Source organism: Antechinus flavipes, chromosome 3 (genome assembly GCF_016432865.1).
Source record: "Antechinus flavipes isolate AdamAnt ecotype Samford, QLD, Australia chromosome 3, AdamAnt_v2, whole genome shotgun sequence".
Lineage (NCBI taxonomy): Eukaryota > Metazoa > Chordata > Mammalia > Dasyuromorphia > Dasyuridae > Antechinus > Antechinus flavipes.
Window position 1 is genome coordinate 583,935,473 of NC_067400.1, and position 20,353 is coordinate 583,955,825.

A 20,353-nucleotide genomic window follows, 5' to 3' on the forward strand; every position below is an offset into this window, starting at 1 on the left:
TAGTGTGACTCTTTTTTATGGCTTCCTCTAAGTTCCCCTATGAGTTATCCAGCTAAGTGATGCAGTGGCCACATTGTTTGAATGCCAAATGTACACTTGTCAAAAATTCTATTTTATGTAAATCTCACACAGGGCAAGTGCTCACAAGGTGGTCAGATACAAGAACACTCTCAAGGTCTCTCAAGAACCTTAGAATTGATTTATGACATGAAGACATGGCACAGGACCGCACAGCCTGGCGAGCCCTCATCAGAAAAGGTGCTGGGCTCTATAAGTGAAGCAGAATTGAATTAGCTCAGAAGAAATATGAGATCCACCCCAAATGTTCATAAGAATGACTTGTGTCTGACCTGTGGCAGAACATTCTGTGCTCATATTAGTCTGATCAACTGCAGTTGGACACACTGACTCTAACAGTGATGCCATTTTGATCCTCTTTGAGAACAAAAGATACCAACTGGGCTTAGAATCAAGCAGACTCATCTTCTCATCAGCAAATCAGCAAATCTAGCCTCAGACACTTCCTACCTGTATGATCCTGGGCAAGTCACTTAACCCTGTTTGCCTCCCTTTCCCCGTCTGTAAAATGAGCTGAAGAAGGAAGTGGCAAATCACTCCAGAATCTTTCCCAAGAAAACCCCAAATTGGGTCATGAAGAACAGGACATGAGTGAAATGGATTAACAGCATCAGATAAGCTCCCCACAGAATGTGCTCTACAAACATCAGTTATTATTATGTGATTTTGAACAAGATTCCCTCTCTGGTCCTCAGTTTCTTCATTTTTAAAATAATGGTATTGGAGTATTCCGGTCATGTCAGACTCAAAAAGAAATGGGGCCACTAATCCATTCATTAGAATTCCTTCTTGTCACATATTGATGTGGTTTTAAAATATAATATTATCTATGTTTTATTGTATTTTTAAAATTTTTGTTAAATATTTCCCAATTACATTTTAATCTGGTTCTGTGTCTTTCTAACTGAACTATCTTATTTCTAAGGACCTATCCAGTTCTAAATCCTAGGAATCCAAATCATATTCTTAAGGACCTTTTAAAACCTTTTTAAAAAAAAAGTTGTGGGTTTTAAAATTTTATATCTAGCTGTGTGATCTTGACCAACTCATTTCATTGCTGCCTGTCTTAATTTCCTTAAAATGGGGATAATAATAGCACTTACCCTGGGATGTCAGAATCAGAAAAGATATTTGATAATATTTGTCCAGCGCTTAACACAGTTCCTAACTCTTAATAAATACTTGTTCCCCCTTCTCTAGCTGCTTCTTTCACTGTGTATCAATTCTTAAGTATTCTCATTCCTTTCTGAATTCTTTACACTCCTGGTTTTTAATAGCACAATAATATTCTACCTTCCCTCCTGAGACCTAATGAAGACAGTTCAAGAGCACTGGGAATAACATTGCTCCCCAAACTATCCTATACCCAGCGCCGCCCCACACCTATTAGTGAGCAGAGAAATTCTGGAGAAGAGATTCACCTTCCTCGACACCATGGCAAAACTGTCCCCAAAAGGCAGGGAGACACAGAAATCCCAGCATTGTCAGCATTTCCCAGAAGACTGGTCCTACTTTTATCCCACCATCCTAGAAAGCAATCTCTGTGGAGATGCAGCCTGAGAACTGCTTCTAAAAGTGCTTATAGCCACAATTTTTTTTTTTGGAGGCCATTGGAGGGCTTTTTAAAATTTGTAAAGTATTTTTTTTTAATTGAAGCGTTTTATTTTCAAAACATATGCAAGGATAATCTTTCACCACTGACTTGTGTTCCAATTTCTCCCCTTTCCCTAGATGGAAAGTTATCCAATATATGTTAAACATGGTAAAAATATGTGTAAATCCAATAGAGGCATATGTAGTTATACAATTATATCGCTGCACAAGAAAGAATCAGGTCGAAAAGGAAAAAAATGAGAAAGAAAATAAAACACAAGGAAACAACAACAAAAAGGGTGAAAATTGTATGCTGTGATGCACACTCAGTTTCCACAGTCCTCTCTTTTCACTATAAGATCACTGAAACTGGCTTGAATCATCTCATGGTTGAGAAGTCACGTCCATCAGAAGTGATCATGGTATAATCTTGTTGCCTTGTACAGTGATCTCCTGGTTCTGCTCATGTCAGTCTCTCCAGACCTTCCTGAAATCATTCTGCTGATCACTTCTTACAGAACAATAATATTCCATAACATTCATATACCATCATTTTTTCAGTCATTCTCCAACTGAGGGGCATCCACGGGGTTTCCAGTTTCTGGTCACTACAAAGAGGGCCGCCACAAACATTCTTGCACATGGGGGTCTCTATCTGGAGACAACTGGAGTTACATGACAGGGTAAATCGCTAGTAAATGTCTGAGGTTGGATTCGAACTCAGGTCCTCCTAACGCCAGGACCGGTGCCCTGTGCACTATGGCGCCTCCCTAGCGGCCCTTCCAGCCACATTTACAGCAGACTGAGAAAAGGAGATTTCTTGACACCAAAGTCTTTGGAATTATTGTTTCAAAGCCGGTCAATCAGTGTGTGATCTCCCAATAGAACGGGAGCCCCTGGCGAGCAGAGACCGACTTGATTTTATTTGCCGACCCACAGTGCTTAGCCCAGTGCGAGACTGAATATATGCTTTATGCAGTCATTCTAAGGATCTGAAAATTTTAGTCATAAAGAGAGGTTTAAATAGGATTATGGGGGATCAGGAATCAAGAAGGCTGTTAAGAAATGGAGTGCTGAGTCTGCACAGGGAGGAGCTAAGACTAGTCACAGCTTTCGGTGGGTGAGTGGTGAAAACCAGGACATGGAGGTGGCTTCAGAAATATTTGGGGGTCAGGCAAGAGAACTCGGGGCACAGTGCATAGTGATTGGCGCGCGGGTATAGCCCATCTGCATAAGCGGGAGGAATCCAGGGAGGGTGACTCCCATCTCGTTAGCATTTTCCTTTCGACCCTGGGAAGAAGCCTCATTGAGTTAATTATACAGGTGGGAGTCCTAAGTAACCGGGCCAGGCTCACGACCGGGTCAGCGTCAGAACCAGGACCTGGATCTGTACAGAGTTCAGTGATGCTTAAAGACCACAGAATCCGCTTTCCTCGTTTCACAGAGATGGAGATGGAAGCTGACTGGGGAGGCGGGTCCCCTAAGCGGTAACTGTCACGGATTTGGATCTGGGTGTGGCTGCACCTGGGCTGCTGAGCCCCTCCTCCACATCTCCCAATATTCCACTGCGGCGGCGAGACCTCCGCGCCCCACCCCCACCCCCACCCCCACCCCGCCTTCCCTCCCAGGCCTGCCTTGCCCGCGGGACCGCTCCTTAGGAACAGAGGAGCGTGACCGCCTTCCGGGGGCCCGCCCTGCCTTTCCGGAGCCCCGGCTTTGGGGAGTCGTGGTCGGCCCCTCCCTAAAATCAGCAATTACTCGCTTAGGGCCACAGTTTTCCTATGACGTGGTTCCCACAAGCCACCACTAGAGGGCGAGAAAAGAAAGAAGATCGAGGATCCTTTCCCCACCCTTCAATGGATGGGTTCTCGGTTTCAGGCTCCAGACCCCGGGGCTAAGAGAGACCTTCAGTTCTTTTATTAGTATTTACGTCGGGCGCCCAACCCGGCACCCACTAGTTCTAGACCTGATTACTACGGGCAAGGAGAGTCCATAGTCCCCGCCCAGGAGCGGGATCCCATCAGTCCTAAGCTGGGGCTAGAAGCAGATACAATGTCTCTACTAACTTGGTATTTGGGTGAGCCTGGGTTCAGATCTGCCCCTCTCACAGCCTCAGTTCCTTCTGTAAAATGGGAAGACACAGGAAAGATGCCTCTTAATTCTAATTCTTATCGACTGAAATTTCCCGGGATTCAAGGTTTTACATCCGGATGAGATAGTAAAGGTCACGCGGTCCCAACCCATCTTCACAGACGAGGAAATTGAGGTCCAGAGAAGAAGTGTTTTGTCCACCAGGTCCCACGGATAAGGAACAGAACTGCTGCGATCTGAATCCGAGTCTGCTAACTCGTAGCATAGCGGGGGGAGTGGAGTAGGAGGACCTGGCTTCCAGTAGCACAACTGCCATCAGCATGACTTTGAGCCTTATTGCCCTTCATTTTTTACAGATGAGGAAACGAAGGCTTGCTCATAGTCACACTTTAAGATCAGCCTCCTTTCTGATTCACTCTAACCCAGGGGCTTTCTGGGAGCTTTAGTTACAACTGAACAACCTGATTCTAATTCCTGGGGCTGGAGGATTTCTCTGGGCAACACAAATGCCCCAGAGAGAGAGAAAGAGAGGGAGACTGTCACTCGAGAAGGACATACTTCAGTTGCACAAACTGTGACCACCTCTTATTTCACAAGGCTAGGCACTTGGACACGCTGTGACAAGGCTGGATTTAAGGTCTTAGGGAGGGTAAGAGCCAGAATCTGACCTTTCCTCTCTGGAAGTTCACTCTTTTCTCCCCCTCCCCCCCTTGGTTCTTTCCTCTGATTGGTCAGTTCTTTCCAGAACTTCCATTTTAAGAAAAGTGTTCAATCCAGTCATGTCTTCATTCCTATCATCGTGGCCTATACTGGATCCAGATGACTTGGGAGGAAAAAGTGAGACTGGTGACTTCACATAACCCCCTCTCCCTCCCTTAATCCAGTTCACTTGCTTGTCATGGTACCATCTCCCTAATATTAGGGACCTCTTTCAGAATGAAAGATAAACAACTTCTTTCTCCATTAGAACATAAGCCCCTTGAGGCAAGGACCATTTTTTTCTGCTTATCTTTGTATTCCCAGGTCAGCCCATTTCCTGGCATAAATTAGGTGCTGAATAAATGTTTGTTGAATTGACTTAATTTTTCTATTATGTGATCTTGTGATGAAAAGAGTCATCTATACCCAGAGAAAGGACTGTGGAAACTGAGTGTGGATCACAGCATAGTGTTTTCACTCTTTTTGTTGTTGTTTACTAGCATTTTATTTTCCTTCTCATTTTTTCCTTTTTGATTTGATTTTCCTTGTATAGCAAGGTGATTGTATAAATATGTATGCATAAATTGGATTTAACATAAATTTTGACAATAACATATATCGGATTACTTGCCATTTAGTAGAGGGGGGAGAGGGTAAATTGGAATGCAAGATTTTGCAAGGGTTAATGTTGAAAATTATTCATGCAGATTTTTTTTCATTTTAATTTATTTTTTGTTATAGCTTTTTATTTACAAGATATATGCATGGGTAATTTTTCAGCATTGACAGTTGCAACTCCTTTTGTTTCAACTTTTCCTCTCCTTCCCCTCACCCCTTCCCCCAGATGGCAGGTTGACCAATACATGTTAAATATGTTAAAGTATAAGTTAAATACAATATAAGTATACATGTCCAAACAGTTATTTTGTTGTACAAAAAGAATCAGACTTTGAGATAGTGTACAATTAGCCTGTGAAGGAAATCAAAAATGCAGGCGGACAAAAATAGAGGGATTGGGAATTCTGTGTAGTGGTTCATAGTTATCTCCCAGAGTTCTTTCACTGAGTGTAGCTGGTTCAGTTCATTACTGCTCCATTAGAACTGATTTGTTTCATCTCAGTGCTGGAGAGGGCCACGTCCATCAGAATTGATCATCATATAGTATTGTTGTTGAAGTACATAATGATCTCCTGGTCCTGCTCGTTTCACTTAGCATCAGTTCATGTAAATCTCTCCAGGCCTTTCTGAAATCATCCTGCTGGTCATTTCTTACAGAACAATAATATCCCATAATATTCATTTACCATAATTTATTCAGCCATTCTCCAACTGAGGGGCATCCACTCAGTTTCCAGTTTCTGGACACTACAAAAAGACCTGCCACAAACATTCTTGCACATACAGGTCCCTTTCCCTTCTTTAAAATCTCTTTGGGATATAAGCCCAGTAGTAACACTGCTGGCTCAAAGGGTGTACAGTACCCTTTGATAACTTTTTGAGCATAGTTCCAAATTGCTCTCCAGTATGGCTAGATGTGTTCACAATTCCACCAACAATGTATCAGTGTCCCAGTTTTCCCACATCCCCTCCAACATTCCACATTATTTTCCCCTATCATTCTAGCCAATCTGACAGGTGTGTAGTGATATCTCAGAGTTGTCTTAATTTCATGCAGATGTTTTGAAAATTTAATAAAATAAAATAAAATGTCCATTGTATAGCTGTTTTGTTCTTTGTTTAAGACAGGAACAGCAATCAGTCGATGAAAGTGAATTTATGTAGTCCCCATCTTGAAATGAAGGTTTGCAAAGAAGGAGATATGGTGGAAAATGGACAAAGTTGGGAATCAGATTATCTGGCTTCTAATTCCAGATATGCCAGTAATATGTTATGTAAACTTGGACAAACCTATCTTCTCAATGTCTTCTTCTCTTGAATCTCTTGCCTTCTTAGTCAATCAGTGATTTTATCCTTCAAAGCTTCAGTTCTGGATCATTCCCACTATCTACCATCTTTACTCCTACTCATTTATTGCTGCTGAATGAAACTGGAGAAAATCACTAAACTGTTCTGATTGGATCCATTACAAATTTATGTTATATAAAGGTAACTGGACTCTCACTACTGCTGGGCAGTTCTTTGACACCTCCCTAATCAATTCACTATCCCATTCATCACAATGGCAGTTTCAAAGCTTTTTGTCCCTCTTTAAACCATCCATAGCTAAGAAACTTGTCTCAAATTTGCTGAAATAATTGAGGCCACCAAAAACTTCCTCTTCTTCCCATCCCTTCAACTTGCATCACCCAGATGCCCTTATCAGCTCCCAAAAGATTTAATTATCATCTCTATGTACTGATTTTCAAATCTACTTATCCAGACATACTCTCTGCTGACTTCTACCCTCACATCCCCAATAAGATGTCATTAGATGTCTTGATCTGAATATTCCATAGAAAGCTTAAGCTCCAAGCATCTAAAACTTAATTCAGCTTTCTCTTGAAACCTTCCCTTCTGAAAGGGACCTGTATGTGCCAAAATGTTTGTGGCAGTCCTGTTTGTAGTGGCTAGAAACTGGAAATTGAATGGATGCCCATCAATTGGAGAATGGCTGGGTAAATTGTGGTATATGAATGTTATGGAATAGTTTTGTTCTGTAAGAAATGACCAGCAGGAGGAATACAGAGAGGCTTGGAGAGACCTACATGAACTGATGCTAAGTGAAATGAGCAGAACCAGGAGATTATTATACACTTCGAGAACAATATTATATGAGGATGTATTCTGAAGGAAGTGGATTTCTTTGACAGAGACCTAATTCAGTTTCAATTGATAAATGATGGACAGAAGCAGCTACACCCAAAGAAAGAACACTGGGAAACGAATGTGAACTATTTGCATTTTTGTTTTTCTTCCCCGGTTATTTTTACCTTCTGAATCCAATTCTCCCTGTGCAATAAGAGAACTGTTCGGTTCTGCAAACATATATTGTATCTAGGATATACTGCAACATATCTAACATATATAGGACTGCTTGCCATCTAGGGGAGGGGGTGGAGGGAGGGAGGGGAAAAAATCGGAACAGAAATGAGTGCAAGGGATAATGTTGTAAAAAAATTACCCTGGCATGGATTCTGTCAATATAAAGTTATTATAAAATAAAATTAAAAAAAAAAAGAAACCTTCCCTTCTTAATGTCCCTATTACTTCCAAGAGTACCACCATCCTCTCAGTCATTCTGTTTCACATTCTAGCTGTCATTCTTGATATCTTATTCTCTCTTATCTTCCCATATTTAATCTGTTACCAAGGTCTGTCAATATTACTTTAAAATGTTTTTTTAACTTGACTAGCCCCTTTAGAACTTAATTTCTCTATTATGTAAAACGAGGAGGGGGTTGGATATCTTAGAGCCTTCCCAAGTTCTGATGTCCTGTGTTCTAAGAGCCCATCCAGCCCTGACATTTTCTATTCCAGCTCTGCCATTCTGAGCTCCAAAATTCCTTCCAGGTCTGCTACTCTATATTCTAAGGGTCCTTTCAGTTCTGACGTTCTATACTCTACAGAATAGAAGGCCCCTCCCAGTTCCAATATTCAATTATGTCAGATCTTTTTCAACTCGGAAGTTCCATATTCAAAATTTACTCCCGTTTCTGAATCTTATGATCCCATAATATCCTGTGATTGATTGTAGTGTCAGGATGAGGGGCATGGCAGAGTGTGCTTAGCTGAAAGTTCACCAAAGGAAGAAAGCCCTGTTGTATAATTTTGTCTTAGTCTTTTGCCTCCAATCTTCAATCCTTCCAGGTTATTTTCTATCTATAAAGGGAAAAATGTACAAAGAGTTTATTTCTGAGCATCTCTGGGTGGATGGATGCCCATGCATGCGCACTTGCATGTACATACACACACATTTATATAGAGTACGGGGAGCACGGTTGTCATGGGAACCACTTGGGGCATATCTTGCCATAAGGGCTGCCTGTGAGTCAAAGAGCTTTTCATGGAATCCCCCCTACAAGGACTGTACCTTTGTGTGGCCTGAAGTCCTGTGGAGAGAGTCCTCCTAACTGCCATTGTGAGGAGTTTTGATCATTTCCTATTATTCTCATTGTTCCTGAGTTAAATGAGTGAAATTGCCCAGTGGAACTGAAAGTCAAATGCAGTCACAACAGGAGAAACCTGTTGTAGGCAGGCTTCTGCATGTGTATTGTCAGCACCAAAGGTGAAGGATTTTTTTCATGGGGGGAATAACAGCTCATAAGTCTGTAGCATTTCAGAATTTACAAAGAGATTTCCTCAGAGCACCCCCGTGAGAAATGATGGCATCCAAATGATTATTTCCCATTTAGTGATGAAGAAACTGGGCCTTGGGGAAGAAAAATGGCCATTGTAAACTCCTTTAATCCTCCTTTAAGGAGAGGATTATCTCTCCTATCTCTCCAGTCTGCTCTACCACGAACCCACTCCCACCTTCTTCCCCTTCACTTCCCTGATTTATAGATCGCTTTTAGAATGTAAGCTCTTTGAAGGCAGGGACTGTATTCCCATCTATCAGCACAGTACCTGCTTTGAATGTAGTAGGTACTTAATAAATGATTGTTGACTTGTCTTGACATAGCTGGGCTGGTAAGTGACACCATGGAGAAATTGTCAGACCCGGAGTTAGAGAAATCTGAGTCCTGGATAAGTCACTTAGCTGTATTTGCCTCAGTTTCCTCATCTGTAAAATAAACTAGAGAAGAAAATGGTAAACTACTATAGCCTATCCCCCAATGGAATAATAAAAAGTCAGACAGGATAGAAAATATTTGAACAACTTGACCCAGCTAAGGGGTATTCAGAGCTGGAACCAGATGCCCTCCCTTCTAATTTGAAGTCTCATGCCTTTTTTGTTATTGTTATTGCAATTTCTACCTTATTTGTGGTATTTTATAGAAGAAATGTCAAAAGTTACAAGGATTAAGAACATTATACAGAATGTATGCAACGTGAGGCCAGAAAGTTTTGTTTAAGTCCTTATTTCCCTATGATATAGAATAATGGCTAGCTCTGACATTTCTAAGAGTTGTGACTTTGAGTAAGTCCCTTACCTGCTCTATGCCCTCAGTTCACTCATCTTTAAAATGAAAGGTTGGATTTGATATTCTCTAAAGTCCATTCTGGCTCTAAATCACTTTGTAGAAGAAGAAAATGTGGTGAATATTTTACCCAGATTTTAGCAAAACATTTGATAAAGTTACCTGTTGTTCTTATGGGGAAAATAGAAGTATTTTTTAAATTACAGTTAAATTGGTCAAGTGTCTTTTTTTCTTTTTTAATGTCTTTTTCTTTATTTTCTATTTCTTTTCTATTAAAGCTTTTTATTTACAAAACATATATATGGGTAATTTTTCAATATTGATCCTTGCAAAACTTTGTGTTCCAAATTTTCCCCTCCTTCTTCCCACCCCTTTCTCTAGATGGCAGATAGTCCAATACATGTTAAATATGTTAAAATAGATGTTAAATCCAATATATGTATACATATTTATACAGTTATCTTGCTCACAAGAAAAATCGGATCAAGAAGGAAAAAAACTGAGAAAGAAACAATATCAAGTATCTTAACTCAAAAGAATCATTCAGTGTCAATTCACAAAGAGGTATCTGATGATGATGTCGTGATAATAGCATTCCTATAACACTTTAAGGTTTTCAAGACACTTTACAAATGTTATTTCACTTTCTTCCCACAACAATCCTGGAAGGTAGGTGTTGTTATCATCACCTTACTGATGAGGACACTGAGGTAGTGAGAGGTTAAGTAATTTGCCCAAGTTCATAACTATTAAGTGTCTGAGGCTGTATTCTAACTCAAGATCTTTCTGACTCTGGGTTCAAGGATTTATCCGTGCTTGTTCCTATACTCTGTAACATTTTTATGGCTGATTTAGAGAAAGGACTAAATGGCATTCTTCTGAAATTATCAAACAGCACAAACTTGGAGGGATAGCTAACATGTTGGGTGACAACTGTCAGGATCCAGTAAAGATCTTGGCAGACTTTAAAAGCCTATTTCACTAAATCAAATAATATGAAATAAAATGTAGTCGGGACAAATGTACATTCTGATAGTTGGGTTCAACAAATCAACTGAGACAAGACTGGACTGCAGTTCCCCTGAGAAACTTGGTATACTGCAAGCTTGTTAGTCGAGTTAATTGTGTAGTACAGGAGCAAAAACAAAAAACAAAAACCCCCAATAAAACAGCTAGTTGGTTCTTAATCTGTCCAAGAGAGATATGGTATCTATAATCAGGGAGGTCCCATTGTCCTCTAGTCTGATTGGGCCACATCTGAAGTATAGGGTCCAGTTCTCCGACTTGTATATTAGGAAGGAAGTTCAAGGACAGACAACAATGAACTTAGATCGGTTACAGTTATGGCCTTGAGTTTATGCCTTAGGAGTTTATACACACCTCATGAGGTGGGAGGAGAAAAATGATTTCTTTCCAAATACATGAAAAGTTGACATGGAAGAGTTCAACCTGTAGATGAACAAGAATTCCCTCTGAGTCATCTTGGGAAATTATTATTGCTTTTCTGCTTGCAGACCTCCAGTGCTTGTTCCCCATCCAATTTTGGACAGTTCTAATTGTTACAGAATTTTTCTTTGTGTAGATCTGATAATTGGCTTCTTGGTCACTTCTGCCCATTGCGCATAGCTCGTGACTTTGGGACTAAGAAGAACATGGGGCCAAGAACTCTCACCCTTGCTAGTTCTTCAAATATTGAAAAGCATAGGGCTTTGGAATAAAAAGTTATCTTGTGGTCTTCTGATTCCTCCCCTAGGAATAAGATGTACACAGGTCAGGTGATTTGCCCAATATCCTAGGAGAGAGAAGAGCCTCTGCTAAAAATCGAAAAGGACCTTAGGGGCTATTGAGTCCAACTGTCTCATTTTAGGGATGAGAAATTGAGACATGTAGGTGTCTTGCCCAGTGTCACACAACTGGTAATTATCTGAGGAGGGATTTGAACTAAGTTTTCCTGATTCCAGGCCGAGAGCTCTATTCCAAGGTACCATGCTGTGTCTCACCCACTTTGCAACTGGCCCCAATACCCCATAGCATGCTCTTTCCACATTTCTTCATGCATAAAATGAAGGGGCTAGAGTAGCTCGCCCCTAAGGTCCCTTCCCAGGCTAACATCCCACCTCTCTCTGACTGGATCTTTGGGGATTCCTCCAGCTGAGTCAGCCACGGACCACTCCTGGCACTTGTGAAAATCAAGGGCCTGGCTGGGTAGGGTCCACCCATCCTGCGATGGAGCCGCGGCCGGTCAGTCTAACTTCTCATCTCCATGTTTGTGACCCAGAGGCAGGAGTGGCCCTAGAGATCAGACAGGGCAGGAGGAAATCTGAATCCCAGAGAGCCGGTCCAGGAGGCTCACAAATGGTGGCCGTGTCCAGGGTCACCCGGAGGCTATGGAGACCACTCACATATATGATTTTAGACACGTCGTTTCACTTTGTCTGGATCTCAATTTCCTTGGAACATTTCTCAGGGAGCAATGTGAAGGAAGGCACTCAAAATGTCATGGAAATGGGAACCTTGGCTAATATTACTGAATCCCCCCTCCTCCCAGACATTCCAGGTTAAGAGATTTACCCAGGATCACATAACTAGTGTCAAATGTCTTGAGGCTGGATTTGAATTCAGGGCCTCTTGACTCCAAGGTGCTCTATCCATTGTGCTACCTAGTTGCCCCCAGTTACTGAATATAAAACAAAGATGGGCAGTGGAGTCCTGAATGGCCGTGGAGGTTGGCAAGCAAGCCCATCCTTATCTTCAGCAGACTGGCCATCTGGCCTCTCTAGCTGCCCATCCGCTTTCCAGTATCAGTCAGTAAATATCCAGTACTTACTACATGCCAGGCATTGTGCTAAGTACTAGGGATACCAAAAGGGCAAAAACTGCATTTAGGCTTAATAAATATTTATTGATTAATTGATACATAGCTAATGTGTTGGCTGATCCCAGCAATTCTACCATTAGCACTATTAGGATTCATAAGATCAGAAAGCCAGAAGGGAATTATATAGGATTCATAAAATCAGAAAGTCGAAAAGGGATTAATTTTTTAATTAATAGATGTTTGTTCTTTCCTTCCTACCTCCCCTTCCCCCAACAAGGAAAAAACAAAACAAAACCCTTGTCACAGATATGCAGTCAAGAAAAATCCATAACTGAAAAAGAATTTAAGGTTTGCAAAGCACTTCACAAATTCCTGCTTTGGCCATGTTCAAAAAAATGTCTCCATCTGCCCTGTTAGTTGATTCCCCATTAAGAAAGAGGTGGGGAGCATATTTTATCTTTCTTCTTCTGTAATCCTGATTGGTCATTGACTTAATTGGAGATCTCAAGTCTTTCAAAACTGTTTATTTTGTGTTTGGAAATAAGAGCTCCTTAGCTTTGACTCCAAAACTTTTTACAATATTGTTATTGTATAAATGATACTGCTAGATCTGCTCACTTTGCTCTGCATTGGTTCACACAAGTCTTCTCATATTTCTCAGAAATCAAACCCACAAGGGAATTTACAGATTTTTTTTTCTTATATAAGGATTAAGAAAATGTTCAATTTGGGAGACGGGAAGTGAGAGACAATAAAAACTTGTAAAAATTTACAAAAATTTACAGCCTTACACTCCTCCCATTTTCCAGATCAGGGAACTGAAGCCTAGGCAATGAAAATGTCAAAAACAGAAAATCATTCATACTAAAGTGTAAATAAAGTCACTCTAATCCCAGCATTTTCAGAGACAGGCTCGAAGGCTCCCACTAAAGAATGAAGAGATGAGACTTTAGAGTCTCTAGAAAAAGTACTTTTTTTAAATCAAGTAATGTCAAATAAATGTCAACTTTTTTTTTCATTAAAGTGCATTTTGATGGGAGAAAGGAATCCATACTTCTTTTCAGATTTTATTCTTCTCTCCCCCCCCCCTTTTTTTTTTTTTTTGCAGAGGCAGTTGGGATTAAGTGACTTTGGTCACACAGCTAGGAAGCGTTAAGTATTTGAGGCTGGATTTGAACTCAGGTCTTCTTGATTTCAGGCCAATTCTCTATCCACTCAGCCATCTAGCTGCTTCTTTTTTAGATTTTAGAGGCAAATGTTTCTTAAAAGGAATCAAGGATGTGATAGCTTATTAAAAAACCATGTGACAGGCACTGAGGATATAAATAAAGACAAAAACAATCCTCACCTTCAAGAAGCTTACTTTCTAAGGGGGAGAACAACAAGGCATGTTCAAGACAGAGTGTTACTAGTTGGCCTATAACTAAAAGAGAGCAGAGAAAAAAGGGCCCATATGTATAAAAAGATTTCTAGCAGTTCTCTTCTTCTTAGCTCAAAACTGGAAAATGAAGGTGGCCACCTCTTCGGGAATGGCTAGTCAAATGTGAATATGAATGTAATGGGATAGTATTGTGTCATAAGAAATTACAAGATGGACCGTTGAAAGGAAACTGGGAAGACCTCTATGATCTGATGCTGAGGGATGGGAGCAAAACAATTTACAAAACGACAATTTTTATAGAAAAAAAGTTTACAAGGCTTTACAAGTCTGATTAATGCAATCACGAACCACAAGACTGGAGGGCTGAAGAGGAATCATGTCACCCACCTTCTGCTAAAGAAATTTTTTAAATCCTTCAAAACCCACAATGAGATGCATTTTTGGACAGGACCAATGTGAGATTTTCTTTTGGTGAACTAGGTGTGGGATTTTTTTTTTTTTCTTATATAAGGGTTATGAAAATGTTCAGTTTGGGAGAGGGGAAGTGAGAGACAATAAAAACTTGTAAAAATGAATACAGCAATTTAAAATAGAAACTCCAGAATTGATGAGGGAGCAGTCTTGGAAGAGGCTCTAGAACCTGGGGGAGGAGAGAGGGCCTTTTGTGGAGGGCAGTATTTGAGGTGAATTAAAATTGAAATTGAAAGAGGGCAGGAATTTCAGAAGATCAGTCAGTCAATTAATTGTTTGTTCCTTGTTCTTCGAGAGGACCATGCCATCAGGAATGGAATGCTATGATATGCAAATGAATTGGATTTAAGTGAGGGGGGACAGGACAAGGTCACCTATCTCACTTTCCCCTCCAGAGCCAGCTGGGTCCAGTGACCAGATCTAGATCAAGATAACTGAAGATGGCCCTGGATGGAGTGGGAGACCTGGACCTTTTTTAGCTAAGATATTCAAACTCAGTCATGCAAACATTTATTAAATACCTAAGATGTACCAGGCACTGTGTTAAGAGCTGGGGATTTTTTTTAATTGAAGCTTTTTATTTTCAAAACATATGCATGTATAATTTTTCAACATTGACACTTGCAAAACCTTGTGTTCCAATTTCCTCTCTTCTCCCCACCTCTTTTCCTAGATGGCAAGTAATCCAATATATGTTAAACATGGCAAAAATATATGTTAAATCTAATATAGGCAAACATATTTATACAATTATCTTGCTTCACAAGAAAAATCAGATCAAAAAGGAAAAAAATGAGAAAGAAAATAAAATTCAAGCAAACAACAACAAAAAGAGTGAAAATACATTGTAATCCCCACTCAGTTCCCACAGTTCTCTCTCTCGGTGTAGATGGCTCTCTTCATTACAAGATCATTGGAAATGGCCTGAATCAGGGCATTTCTTGTAAAAAGGCAAACAACAATCCCTGCTGTCATGGAGCTCACAGGCTGATGGGGGACACAACATGTTATTAATTATGTATAACCAGGATATATACAATATAACTGGAGATTATTAGCAGAAGGGAAGGCATTCTCTTTAAGGGGTATCAGAAAAGATTTCTTTTTAGTGGTAGGATTTTAGTTGGGACTTAAAAGGGACTCAGGGAGGCCAGGTGGAGATGAGGAGGGAGAGCATTTCAGACACGGGATATGGCTAGAGAAAATATTTAGAATTGAGAGATGGAGTATCTCCCATGAGAAACTTTAAAGAGACTAGGATCACTAAATTGTAGCATATGTGTATTCTAGTGATGAATAAGACTGGAAATGTAGGTTAGGAAGGGTCAAACAAGATTTTGTAATTTTTTGATCCTGGAGGTGATGGGGATCCACTGGAGTTTATTAAACAGGAGGGTGACAAGATTAGATCTAAACTTTAGGAACATCATTTTGACAGCCAAATGAAGAATGAAGAAGAACCCTTCTAGGTTAGAGAGATGATACAAAGTCCAATTCAACAGGCTTTGGCAACAGATTGGATCTGGAGAGAGAGGGATGATCCTTAGCCTGGGTGACTGGGAGGATGGTGATATCCCTAACAGTAAGAGGGAGGTTAGGAAGAACAAAGAGACCGAGAGGAGACAAACAATGGATACGGTTTTGGGCATGTGCTGTTTGAGGTGTTTGTAGGACATCCAATTTGAAATAACCAATAAGCAGGTGGAGATCAGCAGAAAAGTTGAAATTAGTAAAAGAAGTTCGTGAAAGACATAGCCTGGCAGGACCCGGATCTTAAGAAAATTCCCAAAGGAGACTGAGGACCAGTCAGAGAGGCAGGAGGAGAACCAGGAGAGAGGAAACCTTAAGAAAAGAGAGTATCAAGGAGGAGAGAGTGATCCACAGTGTCAGAGGTTACAGAGAGGTCAAGGAAAATGAGGATTGAGGAAAAGCTACATTTGGCAATTAAGGAATTATGAGTAATTTTGGAGAGAACAGTTTTGGTTGAATGATGAAGTCAGAAGCCAGACTGTTAATTAAGAAGAGAGAGCACAGGAAATAAAAGTACCTATTATGGATGGCTTTCTCCAGGAATTTAGCTGTGTAAGGGAGGAGAAATATGGATGAATCAACTTTTTTTTTTTTTTTTTTTTTGAGGATGAGAGACATAAGGATGTTTGTAGGCAGCAGGGAAAAAGTGAATAGATAAGGAGAGAAGGAAGATAAGTGGGAGAGTACAGATGACAGAATGGGCAATCTAATGGAAAGGACAGATTGAAATGAAATCATTTGTGCAAGTAGAAAATTTTGTCTTGAGGGCTATCTCTTCATGTGAGGTGGAGAAGGAGGAGATAGTGGTAGAGAGTGTCTGGGTGATGTGAAAAGAGGAAAATAGGGAAATAATGAAGAGCATGAATATGGCAAGAGCAAGGGGCAACAGGTACCTGGAAACTCCCTTAAACATCTTTCTTGCCTTCCTCTGGATGTCAGGAGAAACTGGGGAAGGCCCTTAGCTTATTGAGTTTACCAATCCTCCCTGATGGGCAGTAATTGCCCAGGCTGGCTTGTGTTTTTTCTCACTGGAGAGGCCATTCCCACTGATGAGAATGTTCTGTGATTTTGCCCCAGGGACCATGACTAGCAAGTATCTGAGCTGGAATTGGGACTGAAGACTTCTACTTGTCCCAATATTTTTTCTCCTTATGTTTTCAGGTCCCCAAGGAAGAGGTTAAAGAAATTGGAGAGTAACTGTATAATCTGAAGGGAGGTGGAAACAAAGTTGACTGAACAAGGGTTAGCAAGTGGTAAGGGGAAACCTACTGTTCTTCAATTTAGCCTGTTAAATACCTCGTTTATGCATAACTGTTTGCCTACAGTTTCCCTCCATTATAATGGAAGATCCCTGAGGGCAGAGACTGTCTTATCTTGCCTTTGTCTTGCAAATAGTAGGAGCTTAATTTGTGTACTGAGGAATTGATTGTGGAAAGCACACTAGTTCTGAAGGTTTAAATCCTGATTCTGATGTGTATTACTTCCGTGACATTATGCAAGCCACTTAACCTGAGTATCTTTAGGATAAAGCATTGGACAAGATTAAGATTGCCCCTGATGTTTCTTCCAGTTCTAGATCTATGATCCTATAACACAGTGTTATAACCTGGAACACATTATTCAAACTGAAACGGAGAGTGAAAAAGGGAAAAAAAAACAGGGAAAAAATGCTCTAACAGAATGCTGGACTTGGAGTCAAGAATCAAGCATCTGAATCCTACTCAAATACTGTGTAGTGAGTGCTGTACTGAGGAAAGCACTTTGTGTACTTGAGTCCTAGAGATGGGAGTTGGAAAGTGTCCCAAGTCTGACAGACAGCTAAGGAGCTGAAACAGAATTTGAATCAGGGCACCAGACTTTATGAGTCTAGGGCTCTTTCCATTATATGACTGCCTGTTTATTCCCACTTTTTCAAGTTAGAGAAAGTGAAGCTTGGAAAGTGTTCTAAAACAAGTGGCAGAGCAAGAATTCCAACCTGTTTCCTCCCTCCACTTCTGTTCTGTTTTTATTTTGTCACTAACTTTCCTTATATACGCTCAAATAAGGCAGGTCATTTCTTTTGATTTCCCCCACAGGACAGGAATCATCTTGGTACAGTGGGAAATGGTGCTGGATCCGGAATTAGAGGGCTTGAGTTCCAATTCTTGTACTGCCACTTACTACCTATTAGATGTTTGGCAAATTACTTAAGCTCTTCTAGCCTCAGTTTCCACATTTATAAAATTAAGAGATTGGACTAGGATAACCTTAAAGCTACTTTCCAATTCTAAATCCATAGTTCTATGATGAAAATTACCATCTTAAGTCAAAAAGTCAATAAGGATTGCCAGGCACCTCGATCCACTGACATGTACAAGATAAACTGGAGATTCTGTCATGGGACTTATGAGACAACCCAGCTGGGGACATTACAGGGGATCGGGGGAGGTGGTATTTTAACTGACATTTGAAAGAAGCCGGGAAAGAGAGATGAGGAGGGAGAGGATTCCGGGAATGGGGCAGAACTAGTGAACATTTCCTACGTCGGCTGATGGAGGGGTCTTGTATGAGTAGCTGCAGAGGCTAATGTCACCGGCTCTCTGAGCGTATTGGGGAGAGTTAGATGTTAATTAGATTGGAATAATAGGAGGGCTTAGAAAAGTAATGAGTTTGGAAAACCAGAGGATTTTAAATTAATTTGCTCCTGGAAGCGATATCAGTTTACTGAACGGTATGCCTGTCGGCGAGTCAATAAGCACTGACGAGCCTACTGTGTGTCTGCGTGGAAAGCCGATCCCTGCCCTCCAGGAGCTGCCATTCCTACGGAGGTGTACAACCCGGCTATGACCTGCCCGATAGGAAATCATTAACCGAAGGAAGGCTTTAGAAGGAAGAGGGGCTGGGGAAAGCGTCCTACTCTGTTCCTTTCATTTCTGCTTCTTCCTAGACTTCCTCGTGTGACCTATGTAAGTCAATGAACTCTGTTCCCACGTGGCCAGTGAGGATGACCGTCTCTAAGGCGGGGTGCGGTCGGACAAAATACCCGAAGGAGAGCACGGGATAAACAGGGGCTCGGGTTAAAAGTGGCCTCGAGGACCTTGGGAGAGCTCCCTTGCAGCCCTCTGGGTCGGCTTCAGGGGGGCTGTCCCCGCCCCTGGGCGGTCCCCCCAGGAAGGCCAGTTTATTGTTCTCCCGGGCAGGGCTTTAACCCTGAGCAGCTCCGTTGCTCCCGGCTGGGCCTCTTGGGTCTCCCTCCGCCCCCGCGGTCCCAGGAAAGCCGCCACCCCTCCCTTGCCCGCCCCTCCTTCCCGAGCTTTCCCGAGGGAGGCCACGAGCCAGCCCCAGAGCGTTTCCGAGAGGCGTCCGAAGCCTCCCGACTCGTCGCCCGTTCCGGAAAGAGCCGAAGCGCCTCCCTAGCCCCCCGCCCCCTCCTTCCTCCCCGCCTCCCCGAGCTCCTCCGAAAAGGCCCGAAGTTTGCCGAGCAGCCGTCCTGCCGGACTGCTGGAGGCGGCCGCAGCGCCATGTTGGATGCTCAGCTCGTTGAGTGAAGAAAATCCGCCGGCATCGCCCGAGTCCCGCTCCCCCGAAGGGCGCCGCTTCCCCCGGGGAGGGGGAGAGAGACCCCCCGCCGCCGGCCCATGAGGATATTGCCGTGAAAGGTCCGGTCTCTCCGCCTCCTGCCCCCGCCGGGTCCGGCCCCCCCTCCCCCGGGGTCGCGTTGTCACGGAGACCGGCAGCCGGTGGTGCTGGCCCGCGGGGCGGCTGCTGCTGCTGCCGCTGCTGCTGCTGCTGCTGCCGGCGGCGGCGGGCGTGTGGGGCCGGCCCCGGCCCCCTCCTCCTCCTCCTTCTCCTTCCCCTTGCTCCTCCTGCTCCTGCTCTCGGCCCCGGCGCCCCCCCGGGCCCCCTGCCCCCTCTCCTCCTCCTCCTTCTCCTCCTCCTTCTCCTTCTCCCCCGCCGCCCCCGGCCCCCGCTCCCCGGAGCGCCCGCTCCGGCCCCGGCCCCGGCCCCGGCTCCCGCTCCGGCTCCCGCTCCGCCTCTGGGGGGGTTGGTGGCTGCGCTTTGCCATGAGTTTACCGCAGAAACCGGCTCTGAAATCAGGCTCGGCGGCGGCGGCGGCGGCGGCGGCGGCGGCGGGAGGAGCAGCGGCAGGAGCAGGGGGAGCGGGAGCACCCGGCCCCGGCGGCCCCGGCGGTCCCGCAGGACCCGGAGGACCCGGCCCCGGCACCCCCGGAGCGGCAGCGGCGGCGGCGGCGGCGGCGGCCGTGGCGGCGGCGGCGGCGGCGGCCGCGGTCCCGCCTCCCCCTCACCCGGCGGCGGCGGCGGCGGCAGCGGCGGCGGCAGCGGCGGCGGCGGCGGCGGCCCCCCACCCGAACCTCCGGGCCCTCCAGAGCCAGGCGCCCCAACAGTATCCTTTTCAGCGGCCCGCGGGGGCCGAGGCTCGGGCCCTACCGGCCGTAGAGGCGCGGCGGAGAGGAGGGGGCGAGCCCCCGAGGGCCTGGATGGGGAACGGGGGGCGTGCGTGCGTTGTGTGTGTATCTGTGTGTGTGTGTGTGTATGTGTCTGTGTGAGGGGCCCCCGCCCCCTCCCAGAGCAGCACTGCGGGGATGCCCTCCCGGTCCGCAGCCGCTCTTG

At 43.5% G+C, this 20,353-nt stretch overlaps 1 protein-coding gene across 1 annotated transcript in view; it reads left to right on the forward strand.

Annotated features, from left to right (window-relative positions):
- The first annotated feature begins 20,048 nt into the window (after positions 1-20,048).
- The window catches only part of EIF4G3 (eukaryotic translation initiation factor 4 gamma 3), a 386,518-nt gene continuing 386,213 nt past the window's right edge, over positions 20,049-20,353 (forward strand). Inside the window, exon 1 of the mRNA XM_051988328.1 lies at positions 20,049-20,126. The gene's annotated coding sequence lies outside the window, so the exon portion shown is untranslated. The remainder of the gene's footprint in view (positions 20,127-20,353) is intronic.